We start from the raw sequence: 13,892 nt of genomic DNA, 5'->3' as shown, positions 1-13,892 counted from the left end.
AGATCAGTACCCAGGCCCAGAGCTCAAGTCCCATGACTGAAAAATAAAAAGAAAGAAAAAGAAAGAAAAGGGAACCCTACCAGATTTTCCATGCCCCACTGTGATCCCTGAGGAACTGAGATTAACAATACAAGCTTGAAGTCATCCACAAAACCTCACACAAGTTAGCTGACAGTATCTTGCCTGTTGCCAGGAGTGGGAAAATTTGACGGCTTCTTACAAACAGAGAATTAGGGCCTTCGTAGGTGACCTTCATGTCTCTATGTGGGTTGGAGCCCCTTATTCACAAACCGGTCACCTGGATGAAGGGTTACCTAACAACTTCTCAATTATCCTTTGGTTGTTTTTCTTCATTTTGCTACTATTATGCAAGACTGGCACAGTGGATCTGGATTGGCAAAGGGGTTTTGTGATATGGAAGTCTGCTCCTCATGATCGTATTTAAGATAATCATTCCGGTCATAGATTTACCAAAAAAAGGCACTTTTTATTCCCACACCTATTTACTTCTCTGGAGCAGAAATCTTTACTCTACGTGTGGAAAAAAGAAAAAACGAAAGTGTTAGAAAGAAGGCAGGTCTGTGGGTTCTTGAAACAGTTTTTGATTCAACTTCTTGTGGTTATAATGATTTTTCCACAGATTATTATTATTATTTGTTGTTGTTGATGTGGGCCTTGAACTCTGGTCCTGGGCGCTGTCCCTCAGCTCTTCAGCTCAAGGCAAGCACTCTACCAGTTGAGCCATTGTGCCACTTCCAGTTTTGGTTTATTGGAGATAAGAGTCTCATGCACTTTCCTGCCCAGGCTGGCTTTGAACCAGGATCCTCAGATCTCAAGCCTCCTGAGTAGCTAGGTTGACAGGCGTGAGCCAGTAGCTAGGATTAAAGACTGTTTATTTTTTTTTTAGCCTGATTATACCCTCACTCCTAATTCCAGCTTAATTTTTTGAATCTATTTTCTAGCTTCCCTATCACCTTACCCTGCCTATATTATCCCAACTATGGATTCTTTTTTATTGTAATAGATGGCATAAAATGACAACCATTTAGTAGAAATCATATCTTGAATTTGTGGGTAAGGGGTTTGGAGGGTAAATTCATGCACACGTTTGCCAGTCCTGGGGCTTGAACTCAGGACTGAGCACTGTCCCTTGATGAAGGCTAACACTCTACCACTTGAGTCATAGCTTCCCTTCTGGCTTTTTGGTGGTTCATTGGAGATAAAAGTTTCATGGGCTTTCCTGCCTGGGTTGGCTTTGAACCACAATCCTCATATCTCAACCTCCTGAGTAGCTAGGTTGACAGGCGTGAGCCACCAGTACTTGGCTCATATCTTGAATTTTCAATGTGAATCTTTCCTCAGGCTGATGAATGGGATTTTCTCCTGCAAAGCTGAACAGAGATGGTACCTACAGTTCAGATCAGCCCAGCAATTCTGAGAGTTAATAACTAACCACTCTAGCACATTGTTGCTAGCCAAAGATATCCAGTAGCCAGGGTGAATTAAACACATTTTCCAACACACAATATTTTTTGCTTATAATCATCTTTTCACATACAGCTCCATTTCACATTAGGGAGCACCTGAGAAAACGCAAACAAGGCTGGGGAAAAGAATAAATAAAAAAACAATTACAATTCGGGCACTGATGGCTCACAACAGTAGTCCTAGCTACTCAGGAGACTAAGATTGAGGATCATGGTTCAAAGCCAGCCTAGTCTGGAGTGTCCCTATGACTTTTATCTCCAATGAACCACCAAAAAGCCAGAAGTGGAAGTGTGACACAAGTGGTAGAATACTAGCTTGAGTAGAAAAATTCAGAAACACTGCCCAGGTCCTGAGTTCAAGCCTCAGGACCAGAACATGCGCCCGTGTGTGCACACACACGTGTACACACACACACACACACACACACACACACACACACACACACACACACACACAATGGCTCACCATTTCCTTCCCAAGACACCTGGCTCCAGAAAGCACCACAGCATCACTGTTTGCAGTGCCCATGAGACAATCGGCATCCTATAAAAGACAAGCGATGTGTTTTGATGAAATGTTTGCTCTAGTATGTAAAGCATGGTTAGCTTGACAATGAAGGCCACCCGTATGAAGCACTAAGCACTGTCCTGTATGAAAAGTTTGCCATGTATGTCAATTCACTTCTTCCTAGCAGTAATTAGCTTGAAAGGAATGCCATGATACTCTTATTTAAGAGCAGAAAGTTGAGAATGAAGGAATACAGTAGCTCACTCATAAACAGTCCTTAAGATGGTGGCAAGCCTGTAACCTGGGTAACCTAGTTCTGAAATCATGTTCCAAAAGGAATGATCTCATCATAATGACCTCACATTTCTAGTTGACCAAGAATTCAGGGAGGGGCAACGATAAGTACCAGGGGCAGGCAGCCAATGTGATGATCTTGGTGATGGGCTGGACGTAATTGGTTGTGAAATAACCAAAAAACAACTTGGAACACATAGGAGTGAATTCACCAGGAGCATCTGCTCCATGTCTCAGCAGGAAACAAAATGCCCCATGGAAAGCCCAGTATTAGTAGCTCATGCCTGTCATCCTAGCTATTCAGGCAGCTGAGGTTTGAAGATCAAGATTTGAAGCCAGCCTGGGCAGAAATGTCTGTGAGACTCTGATCTCCAATTGACCAAAAAGCAGGAAGTAGAGCTGTGGCTCAAGGGGTAGAACACAATTCTTGAGTGGACTCAAAACAAGCAAAGAGACCCAAATCTAAGTACTTGCGTACACACACACACACACACACACACACACACACACACACACACACACACACACACACACACACACACACACACAAATTCCAACTGGAAGAAAGAAGTGATGGGTAGGAGGTTAAAGAATAAACAAGGGCCACTGAGCCATATGGAGATAGACAGCAAAAGAGAGCTGTGGATTCCCCAAGGCCAAAGGAGATGAAAGCTCAGAAGTGTTATCAGAGTCCACAGAGATTTGTGCACAAGGGACCGTCCATCAGGGACCACACAGATGGAAGCCATGATGATCACCAATGTCACACTGAATCAAGAAAGCAATAGAGAATGGCCTAGGCCTCCTTCCTGCCTCCCACTGACCCAGCCCATCAAAACACATCTAAGTGTGATATTTAACTGGCCCCTTTCCATGTGAGACCAACCAGCAAAACTCATCCAGGTGAAGTGTCCTAGAAGGACCAATCTCCCAGGAGAGAAAATGGGTCAGAAGAGCTTCAAAATAGTTGGAGAGAGCTGAAAACTCAATCACATAGAACAGCTTTGGCTGAGGAATGGTAACCAGTGGGAATAGAACCTTCAACGTACAACGTGAATGGTTGACACCCACAGAGAAAGGAGAGGTTCCCCTCTGCTCCACTGAGCAGCATCAAGCAGAGTTCTCGTGATTTGAATGAAGGTCAAGCACATCTCTACCAAATCTGTAGAAGAGTGTGCTGTAGCATACTGCTTTATTTTGTTTTTGTCTTCTCTGGAGGCTGGCACTGGGACATCAACTCAGGGTCTGGGAGTTGTCCCTGAATCTTTTTTGCTTTTTTTTTGTTTTGTTTTGCTCAGGGCTACCACTTTCCCACTTGGGCTACAGCTCCATTTCTAGCTGTCTGGGGAGATTAATTGGAGATAAAAATCTCATGATGGGCCTGGGGAGGTGGCTCAGTGGTAGAGGGCTTGTCTTGCATGCCTGAGGCCCTGGGTTCAATTCCTCAGCACCACATAAGCAAAAAGAAAAGAGCCAGAACTGGCACTGTGGCTCAAGTGGTAGAGTGCTAGCCTTGAGCTGAAGAGCTGAGGGAGAGCGCCCAGGCCCAGAGTTCAGGCCCCACATTCGCTCCCTCCCCCCAAAAAAATCTCATGATGGATTTTCCTACTAGGCTAGCTTTGAACCATGATCCTCAGATCTCAGTTTCTTAAATACTAGGATAACAGGTGTGAGCCACCAGTGCCCAGCTACAGGTGGAGGTTTTTGCAGGGGTAATTAAAGTTAACGGTATCATGGACCTTCTTTTGCAGGTTGGTTTTGAACTTCGATCCTCAGATCACAGTCTTCTGATTAGCCAGGATTACAGGTGTGAGCCACCAGCACCAGGCTATGCTGAGTTTCTCAGCCCACTGCTGAACTTTTATAAGAAAATCTTCCCTATAGCTATGGGTCCAAATGACATTTATAACATTTCCTAGTTTTGTAACTGTGCAATGTTTGCACAGGCCCAGCTGGTCTAATCTCACCAGAGATTGCTGAGCGAAATGTTGCCCAGAGCACCAGCCTCAGGTCTCTGCCAGTGTCATGGAGCTGAGCTCTTTTCTCACCTCTCCCTGACTTTGGAAGCAATGATTTACTTCCTGGCTACATTCAGCCTGACAGCTAGTATCTCATCACAATGCCAAACTTTGACCTCTCTGGAGGACACTGTCTCCTCCCAAGCCCAAAGATGGTATATTCAGAGGTCTGAGGATTCCTTCCTATGACATGTGAAATGAGAAATCTATCCCAGATGGAAAATTCCTGCTTTGAAAACTCGCCTTATTGGTGTTATTTAATTGGATGAGCAGTTGGCCCTATCTCTGCTGTTGGATGATTCTAGTGGTTCCAGGGCAGGGGGTTGTGTTTTGTCAGTCAATCTGCATCAGAGGTTGGCCCGGTAAATTCCTTAGCTTCTTTGAACCTCTGTTTCCTCTTCTACCAAGTGGGAGATGTTAATGCCAACAACTCAAAAGAATCCATTGAGAGAAGGTGTTGAAATCATCCTAAATTCTACTAAATAATGGCTGTTATGATCAATAAAGTTAATGATACACATTCTTTCTGGGAGAGGGGGTGAAATATCAGACAGACAGGAAAATATCAATCTGCTTTTACTTCCCCTTTTGGCTGGAAGAATGGAGCAAGGCTTGCTGTAGTTAGAACCCTCAGGAGAATCTGGATCATGCTAAGCAAATGATCTGCTCAGGGATGCAGGCAGCAAACTCCACTGAGCCATTTGGGTGAGTGGAGATGAAGTTCCAGGAAATGTACCACCCCCTTTCCCCTCCCCCCCAAATCACCTTTTTGGCCTTTCAAATGTTGCGAAGTTGGAGGCATAGAAATGGAGGGACAAAGGGTGAACCAATGCTGTAACAGTACTCAATGGACACTTTTAAATGAACTAGCCAACTTACTGGTGGAGATGGGAAGGTAGGGAACACTGCAAAAGACCATGGGAAGGGGTGACCACTGGCCAAGAAGAACTGTCCTCATGACTTTATTTATGGAACTGTAACCCCTCTGTGCATCATCTTTATAATAACAAAGAATTTTTTTCTTTTTCTGGCAGTCATGGGACTTGAACTCTGGGCCTGGGCGCTGTCCCTCAACTCTTCAGCTCAAGTCTAGCGCTCTAACACTTGAGCTACAGCGCCACTTCTGGATTTCTGGTGGTTTATTGGAGATAGGAGTCTCACAGACTTTTCTGCCTGGGCTTTCTTTGAACCGAGATCCTCATATCTCAGCCCCCTGAGTAGCTAGGATTACCGGAGTGAGCCACCAGCCCCCGGCTACAATGACATTTTTTAATGGTAGCAATTTTCAACTCCAGCTATCTGTTCCTCCAGATGCAGAATGAAACCATCTACTCTTTAAATGATGACAACTAATTTGTGTGTGGTAGTGGGCACTGAAACTTGAACTCAGGGTTTCATGCTCTTCTTTAGCTTTTTCTTAAAAAATCAAGATTGGTGCTCTACCAACTTGAGCCACACCTCTTCCTCTGGCTTTTTTGCTGATTAATTGGAGATAAGAGCCTCTCCAATTGGTCTGCTCAGGCTGGCTTTGAACCTTGATCCTCAGATCTCAGCCTCTTGAGTAGCTGGGATGACATGTGTGAACCAGAGGCACCAGACCTGACAAACTAATTTGAAAGTCTAAAATCTTCTGTGAGTCAAGCAAAACCATCGGTGGGTAACAATCTGGGGGATCTATAGCACAATATAATATCATAATATTGTCTCTTTTAAACACACACACACACACACACACACACACACACACACACACACACACACACATAAACACAAGCGAAGGCAGAGAGACCCATGTACCCAAACTTCCACAACCAGTTGGTATTTCTGTGGATGAAATAATCATGGAATTTTCTCCTTGATCTCTTTTCTACTCTACATTTGGCAATGGTCAAGGCTCCTACTCTAGTTGCCTATGTTCTGCATTTGTGTATTTTCTGTCCCGCTGAACTCTTCAAGAATCATTTCCAATGCAGTCTTCTGCCCAGTGTTTACTGGCAGTAATCATAGTTCAAAGTGATACATGCAGCTCAATTCTAACATGTTGAGGGAGCGACAGGCATGGGGTGACCAAACAACTCCAGCCCCCAGGCAGGACAGAAACCCAGTCTGAGCAACAACCTTTTGCTGATGACCTCTTTCTAAACAGCAAAAGCATATGATCATGCTTCTCTGCTTATGAAAATAGTACTGTTTGGGACTAAAATACACTTTCAGGTAGTTAAATGAATACACTGTATTGAGCACTGTTAGAGGCAGGGCCTAGACCAGAGACTTCCCATGAGATATCTTTGCAATCACCAAGTGAGGTAAACATTATCTTTGTTCCCCTTAGGTAGAGCAGAAAACTGAAGAACAGGAGTCGAGACAGAAGGAATAAGTCAGCCTGACGCAGAAACCAATGTGGTTCCCTATCCCACGTGTCTTCCATCTTTGGAGCAGCAAAAGAGACGTGTGGTCACACGATCACATGATCTTCTGGTCATATAATCATGTGGTCTCCTTCCTGAAGATGTGGAGGAGAGATCAGCAGAAAGCATCAGCTGACCTGTGCCATCTTTGTCTGTGAAACAAGATTAGGCAGGTGACCTATTCCAGGATTCAGGCAGCATGGATCCTGGAGCAAAATTCCATGGAAGGAATTTGGGGACTATATTTCTCAGTACTTGCCTCAGTCCTTGGTATTTCTTCATTTGACTCTCCTGGGAGTCTGGCCTCAAAGGGCATACCCAAATCCCCCCTATGGCAAGAAAGAAGGGACAGCATTGGACTTGTGCTTATGATATAACAGGATTATGAAAGAATTAATGCATTAGGGGATGAATGAAATGATATAAACACTTGGTAAATTGGTTCCAACTCTCCAGTGACATTTGATATACATAAGCAAAGATTTCAAAGAGAAGCTTTTCCATTTTAAGCTTAAAATAAAATCAGCAGAGCCAGGTGCCTGTGGCTTACCTCTGTCATCCTAACTACTCAGGAGGCTGAGATCTGAGGATCGCAGTTCAAAAACAGCTTGGGTAGGGCTGCCTATGAGACCCTTCTTTTTAATTAACTACCAAAAGAATCCACCAGGGCTGGGAAGGTGGCTCAGTGGTAGAGTGCTTGCCTTGAATGCCTGAGGCCCTGGGTTCAATTCCTAAGCACAACATAAGCAAAAAGAAAAAAGCCAGAAAGTGGGGCTGTGGCTCAAGTGGTAGAGCGCTAGCTTTGAGCTGAAGAGCTGAGGGACATCACCCAGGCCCAGAGTTCAGGCCCCAAGACCAGACCCTCCAAAAAAAAATTAAACAAAAGAAACCATCAGATGTGGAGATGTGACTCAAGTGGTAGAGTACAGGCTTGAGCAAAAAATAATTCAGGGACAATGTCCAGGACTGGTACAAAAAGAAAAAGCAAGAAAACAAACAAAAAAACAACCAATAATAAGCAGAAAGCCCACAAGGGTGAAAACAAAGGTGGGGTGAATAAATCTTTTCAATGCTAACAAAGCAAATGTTCCCAGAGAAGGATAAATGAGTAGATAAACCTATTGGGAGCTTCTATTCTGGATGCTTGGGTCTCTGCAGAGAACAGAAATTTTAGAAAAAGAAAAAGCAAAGAAAGATGGAAAAGGAAATAGGAGGCGAGCTTCACTCTGAAGCTTCACCTCTTCCTCTTCCTCCCTGTCACTCTAATACCTTCCTCCAAGTCCATTAATCCCCAGGACCTAGGTTTGCTCAGATAAAGGATTTGCAGAGAAAGAACTCTCCCTTTCTCTCCCCTGAAGAAGAAAAGTTCTTCCCACTTTCCTCTCTGCCAGTGTTCCCTATGTGATCTGCTTGACAAACAAAAATACACTGAATTTTTAAAAAGGGCAGTGGCAGCCCAAACAGCTATCTGTTCAACCCCAGAGAAATTTTCTCAGCCAGGGCTGGTTTTCTAAATCCCTCTTATCAATGATTGGCTCAGCAATTGGCCAGGTGACCATTTCTGGCCAATGAGGGAATGCATGTCAAGGGTGTAAAGGAGGAGGGGAGAAGTTTTCCGTCTCTGTGAAGCAGCGGCAGGCAATGTCTCCTAGAGCAAGGCCACCCATCTTATTCCCAAAGATGGACTTAATATGTTGAATAGATATGCCAAAATAAACCATGATGCATCCCCACCCAGCTACTCTCTGCATCTTACCTTGACACATCCCTCCTTCTGTACCTGCACATGATATATACCTGATGTGGTATATGTTGTTTATTTAAATTCATTTGTGCCAGGGGGTTCTGTTCATGGTAGCCAGAAGCCTCCAAAGTGATGAAACAACTCCTTTCCCCTCCTGACCACATGGATTCACTTACTGGCCCTAAAAGTTTGGGCAGCTTGGCTATCACCAAAGACTGTGAACAACAGAAGTGGGACCCAAAAAAAAGGAGGAAAGAGATAAAGCAGCATTGGGGGGAGGGGTGCGGCTATGCTCTGAGCCTCCCTCTCAAATTGAGAAAAAGGTGAGTCTTTCCAATACTGTATTCCAAGACAAGTTCCATGTAAGCCTCTAGCAGGGGACGAATCTTCAGCACAATGGACAGAGCTCTCTGAAGGAATGACTGAAGAGCTTCCAGCAGCTCTGCTGTACCCACTGAATAGCCCCGGAGTCTGTGAATCACTGTCTCCACATGATTTCTTCTCTTACTCAGAGATGCAAAGGTTGAGGCAAGACTGGTCACGATTTTGCTTGAAATGTGTCCCCAAAGTGTCTGGTAGATACATTTTGGTTTTTCTACCTTAGGCCTGAGTAAATGAGCTGTGATTCAAGACCAGAGGTAGTAGCCGCATCAGACTGTTGGTGTGAGCTAGTGATAACCCTTGCATTGTTAAAGCAGCATTCAAAAGAAGAGGAAGGAAGAAGAGTGGGTACAGAGATCCTAGGATCCACAAAGTCTAAGATATTTTTTGTCTGTGCTTTTTGGTGGATTAACTTTGTTTGTGCTGAGTAATAGCCTAAAGTTCATCTGTCATAAGTAGCCATGAAAGATAAATAAAGCCAGGAGCCAGTGCCTCACACCTGTAATCCTAGCTACTCAGGAAGCTGAGATCTGAGGGTCGCAGAGCCAGCCTAGGCAGGAAAGTCCATGAGATTCTTATATTCCATAAACCACCAGAAAACCAGAAGTGGCGCTGTGGTTCAAGTGGTAGAGCACTTGTCGTGAGCTGAAATGCTGAGGGACAGTGTTCAGGCCCAGAGTTCAAGCCCCACAACCGGCCAAAAAAAAGAGATAAATAAAAGAGTCCTGTGTGCTGGAATGAAAGCAAAAATGTTCAGCAAAAATGGAGGAGGTCTACACACACCATGAGTGGCCTAATTACTGTTGTGTTAAAATACTGGGGGAGAAAGAATTTATTAGATTCCTGCAAATAAAATGTTGAAGTAAGCACTCAGGAATCTTAACAACGATCATCTCTGAGGTAAATGAGACGCCATGACATAGAGATTCAGAGAAAGCCTTGTTTTTTGTGCCAGTACTAGGATTTGAACTCAGGACCTTGCACTTGATCTTGGCTTTTTTGTTTTCTTCGCTCAAAGTTGGCACTCTACCAGTTGAGCCACAGGGCAACTTCATATTATGTAAACAATGCCTACTCTCTCTGTGGTGGAGGCTGTGTGACTCTGATAAAGTCACACACCTTATCTGGGCCTCATGTACTTACTTGTAAGGTAAAATGATTGCCTGGATCAGGTGTCATAAATGATTGGGCCATCAAGTATTAAAATGGCTAGACAGGTCAAGAGGTCTGGAACTAGAGAGCTCTGTGCAAGTGCAAAGCAAGGTGTATACTCATTCATATGTATACACACATATGCACACACATGCATGCATGCACACACACACACACACACACACACACACACACACACACACCAATTTCTCATAGTATACTACTGAAGACGTATAAGGATCAATATTGTCTGGAAATGTGACTTAATGGTAGGGTGCTTCCCTATCATGCATGAAGTCCTGGGTTCAATTCCTCAGTACCACATAAATAGAAAAAGCTGGAAGTGGTGCCATGGCTCAAGTGATAGCATGCTTGATCAAAAGAAGCTCAGGGACAGTGTCCTAAGTTCAAGCCCCAAGACTGGCAAAAAAGACCAATGTTATCAAAAAAAACTGGTGTCCCAGAGGAGCCAGAAACACATATGAATTGTATGTGAAAATAGCTCATTTTATAGTCAGGCACCAGTTGCTCATGCCTGTAATCCTAGCTACTCAGGAGGCTGAGATCTGAGGATCATGATTCAAAACCATCCTGAAAACTCATGAGACTCTCATCTCCAATTAACCAAAAGGCTAGAAGTGGACTTGAGGCTCAAGTGATAGAGCAGCATCCCTGAGCACAAAAACTCAGGGACAGCACACAAGCTCCAAGCTTAAGTTCCAGGAACAATTTGCTGGTACTAAATCAAACCCATCTAACAAATCATCTACCTACAGGCTGCCTACCTACCTACCTCTTGCTAAAAAGTCATTGTAAGTTGGGCACTGGTGGCTCAGGCCTGTAATCCAAGCTACTCAGTAAACTGAGATCTGAGGCTCAAGGTTCAAAGCTAGCCTAGGCAAGAATATCTATGAGACTCTTATCTCCAATTTACACCAAAATGATGGGAGTGGAGCTATGGCTCATGTAGTAGAGTGCTAGCCTAAAGATCAACATCCAGGCCCTGAGTTCAAGCCCCACTTATAGCACAAAAAAAAGTGATTGTGGATACTGGAAGTCCAAAGCATTGAAGCCCTGATGGAGATACAGAACTCCATCTTCCAGAAAGTTCTACTGAGCTTCCACTAGCCCCCTCCACCAAAAGCTCACATTTCCTTTTCCCACTGGTGTCTCTTCCTCCCCCAGCCAAATGGGAGCTGGCAGAAGACCCTTGGGATAAAAATTCTGAGCAAAGCCAAACATGGGTGGCTCACACCTTTAATCTGAGCTGAGATCTGATTATCGTAGTTCAAAGCCCAGGTTAAAATAAAGCCTGTCGGGGCTGGGAAGGTGGCTCAGTGGTAGAGCGCTTGCCTTGCATGCCTGAGGCCCTGGGTTCGATTCCTCAGCACCACATAAGCAAAAGGAAAAAAGCCGGAAGTGGCGCTTCAGCTCAAGTGGTAGAGCGTTAGCCTTGAGCTGAAGAGCTGAGGGACAGCGCCCAGGCCCAGAGTTCAAGCCCTACGACCGGACCCCCCCCCCTCAATAAAAAGCCTGTCATATGACCATATAAGATGATGCTAAGTGAAATGAACTCCCCCCACCCCAAGATAGGGAAACAAGAGGTTTTATCTTTCTGCTGTTATTTTAATGTATGTATAATGTACTATGTGATTTTTTTGTTTCTTTTGTCTGTTCTTTCCCCATGGTATAACCCCTGGTTCACTGATTGTAGTGCCCTGCATCTTGTATATACAATTTTCTAATTTGGGGAAGGGAAGAGAAATAACAAAATGCTGAAAGAAAGATACAGGTTGACACATTGTAACAATGAGATGTACAAGAAATTTGTTGAAAATGAAGTTTACAACTTCTGGTGGAGGGTGGGGAGGGAGGAGTGGGGAGGTAGGGAGGGAAGGGATGGTATGGGAAAAACAGAGGAGGAGATAACAATGCTTCCATGGGAAATGTACTCATTACCTTACTCATGTAACTGTAACCCTCTGTACAGTATCTTTACAAAACATATATTAAATAAATAAAGGTTTCATAATATATATTTGAAGATATATCTGTATATATACATAGCATATATATATGAAAGTGGAGCATTGGCTCAAATGGTAAAGCACCAGCTGCAGATTTCCACCCTAGAGGAGCTGTGAAAGGTGCAGGCCAACTGTCTCACTGCTTCAGACTCAGCCTGAGTGTTTTTACTTCCCATATGTTTACCTTACCATAGGGTCAATGTGCTGGTGAAAGTGGTTTTGCAGGGCTGTGGAAACACCATTTCTACTTCACATGATTATAGAGATGAGGAAACCTCCTAAGAGCATGCACACTACCATTATTACCTAAAGAACTCAATGAATGCTTTGCACCCCTGAGAGGGAAGGCAAGGACTATAAAACTCACGCCACAGCTCAGCCATCAAGGTTATGGAACTGAGTGTTGGGTCACACAAAAACGTTGAGAATGGCCTGACTTCTGTACTCCTCACCTCCTCTTAGTATCCCCTAATAGCTCGATCCCTTCATAAAGAGAATTCCAACAAGTAAGAGCTAATTCAGACGTTAGAACCATGATTGCATCTATTTTTATTATTATTTTGTGCTTGTCCTGGGGCTTGAACTAGTATCCTGGGGCCTGGCTAGTATCCTTGGTCTTGTTTTCTTTTTGGTCTTTTGTGGACCTTGAACTCAGGGACTGGATGCTGTCTCTGAGCTCTTTTTGCTCAAGGCTAGCACTCCACCACTTTGTGCCACAGCACCACTTCCAGTTTTGTGGTGGTTCATGAGTCTCATTGACTTTCTTACCAGGGCTGGCTTTGAACTGCAATCCTCAGATCTCAGACTTCTCAGTAGCTAGAATTACAAGCATAAGCCCCCAGGGCCTGGCTGACCAACAGAATTTTGAAGTCTCAAGTTCTGTCCATTTCATTTCCATATAGCTCACCTTAGTCTGGTGTCTAATTCCATGTGATTCCTGAGTGAAATACAAATTAGAATTCATAAACGAGCTTATGCTGTTTGAATGGGCATCACCAAATATAGCTCCATGCTATATATTTGGAAAGCTGTCTTCATGAATCTTTTTATCCTAGTACTCAGAAATCACAATGGTGGCCTGGAAATAATACCAAGATACAGAGGACAAACTGACACTTTTGTTCACAGTGTCTTTAATTCTATTCAGGAGAAAGGGATAAAAATCCTAGAAAAAGCGGGCGCTTGTGGCTCACTTCTGTAACCCTAGCTACTCAGGAGGCTGAGATCTGAGGATCACGATTCAAAACCAGCCCAGGCTGGAAAGTCTGTGAGACTCTTATCTCCAATAAACTACTAGAGAAACAGGAAGTGGTGCTGTGGCTCAAGTGGTAGAGCGCTAGCCTTGAGCTGAAAAGTACAAGGACAGCGCCCAAGCCCAGAGTTCAGGCCCCATGACTGCCAAAAAAAAAATCCTAGCCATCATCCCTTCTCCTGGCATGTTTCCTGGTGCTCATATGATTTCACATGGAACTCCTTAATATACCTGTTTAGCACGCAGAATGTTTTATATCAGAGATGCAGAAAGTGAGATCACTGTGATCTGAGCACAAACACACACACACACACACACACACACACACACACACACACACACACACACACACGAGTTCACAGTTGAACACTTAATCCCCATCCTCTCAGTGTTAGAATGTGGTGACTTGGGGAGGTGTTTAGGCCAGGAGGGCTCTGATCTTTTGGAGAGATTAATGCTATCAGAAAGGAATCTAAGGGGAGTCTGACTGCTGGTGTCCATGTTCAGCAAGTGTCTGTCCCCATCCAAAGATGCTGTGTTCCAAGCACCATGTTGGAAGCCAACTGTAGCATCATCTGACAATTGAGCCTTTGATCGCTGGGCCATGAACTTGTCTCCATT

This window comes from Dipodomys merriami, unplaced genomic scaffold (assembly GCF_024711535.1).
Source record: "Dipodomys merriami isolate MVZ:Mamm:240054 unplaced genomic scaffold, mDipMer1.0.p SCAF_576, whole genome shotgun sequence".
NCBI lineage: Eukaryota > Metazoa > Chordata > Mammalia > Rodentia > Heteromyidae > Dipodomys > Dipodomys merriami.
Note: the sequence above shows the minus strand (reverse complement) of the source record.